Raw genomic sequence first — 1,323 nt, forward strand, 5'->3', positions numbered from 1 at the left:
TTTTTTTCGTTTTACTTACTTCCGAAAAGAAAACCTAATTTCTGCCGTTCAATACTGAACAAATTTAAACTTTTTAAAAATTGCAAAACGCTGTGTCTCTAAAACCGCTGTAACTTCAGAGGTAATGTTCATATGTTGATTAATGGTTTTCTTTCATTTGTGATGTACTGCAGAATATTTTTATAAAATCCCAGAACAGGAAAATCACCTTCATGTTTTTCTGTTTTATCTTCAGCTACTTTGACACAAAGGCATCTGCTGTGATGCTCACACCTTTGATAAAGTCTTGCGTGTGTCAGCTTCCTTTTTATAGATACAAAAATATGTAAATGTACTGATCTGAATTATAATATTTCTGACTGTCAAAATTTCCCAGAATCAAATCGAATTGAATCAAATCAAATTGAATCGAATCGATTCTGGACCTTAGTGAGACAGCTGCATTACTTAACAATATGTTAGCCTCAGCATAAGTCAAAATTTAGAATATGGTTTCTATGGTTATTTTTTTGGCATATGTGCTTTTTGTCTTTTTTAGCAAAGAAAAAAATATCTTAAAATCATCAATAAAACCAGGGAGAGAAGGCTTAGCGTTCCTCCATTTAGCACAATGGATATGATATTTACTCAAAAGTAAAAAGCTGACATTGCCCTAGCAATAAATTTGGGAGCACTGATGAGAAATTATTGTATATCATAAAAATATTAATCAAATGAAGCAGAGGCAGTGGGACCAGTTCACAAAATATGTTATATTCTCTTTGAGAACAGTTTAGACATTGACTTATTTTGAAGTCTTTCTTAAAAATTGATATTCCTTGTATGTCGTTAGAATTTTTGATGTGTTAACAACTGAGTTGCCAATATAAAAAGCTTAGGGGAAACAGGACATACTTGCCGAATTCCCTGTTTCACCTTGAATCCATTCCTTGATTCAAAGAAGCTAAAATATTGTTAAGTAATGCGGCTGCTTCACTTAGGCTACAAGTACAGCAGTCCCCAGCCCCCAGGTCCTGGACCAGTACCGGTCTGTGAGTCGTTTGGTACCAGGTCGCAAGAGTTGAGGCTTGAGTTTGAAATGTATGGTTTTCAGGGTATTTATCGTTTTTTTATTTTTATGTCGTTTACGTGGCGAATAAAAGGTTGGGGACCGCTGTACTGGCAGGTTGCTGAGTAGACATCCTTGCAGTGTTTTGAAATATACCACTTTTTCCATCAGTTTCCTTGTCAGGAAATAACTTCCTGTTCAGCGGAAATGCCTCTGGTTTCAGTGGAGTGTGTGTGAGAGCATTTCAGTTGTGCGTGTGAGAGCGTTTCAGTAGT

The sequence above is a fragment of the Pundamilia nyererei genome, unplaced genomic scaffold (assembly GCF_000239375.1).
Source record: "Pundamilia nyererei isolate P.nyererei 1_Seehausen unplaced genomic scaffold, PunNye1.0 scaffold00417, whole genome shotgun sequence".
Taxonomy (NCBI): domain Eukaryota; kingdom Metazoa; phylum Chordata; class Actinopteri; order Cichliformes; family Cichlidae; genus Pundamilia; species Pundamilia nyererei.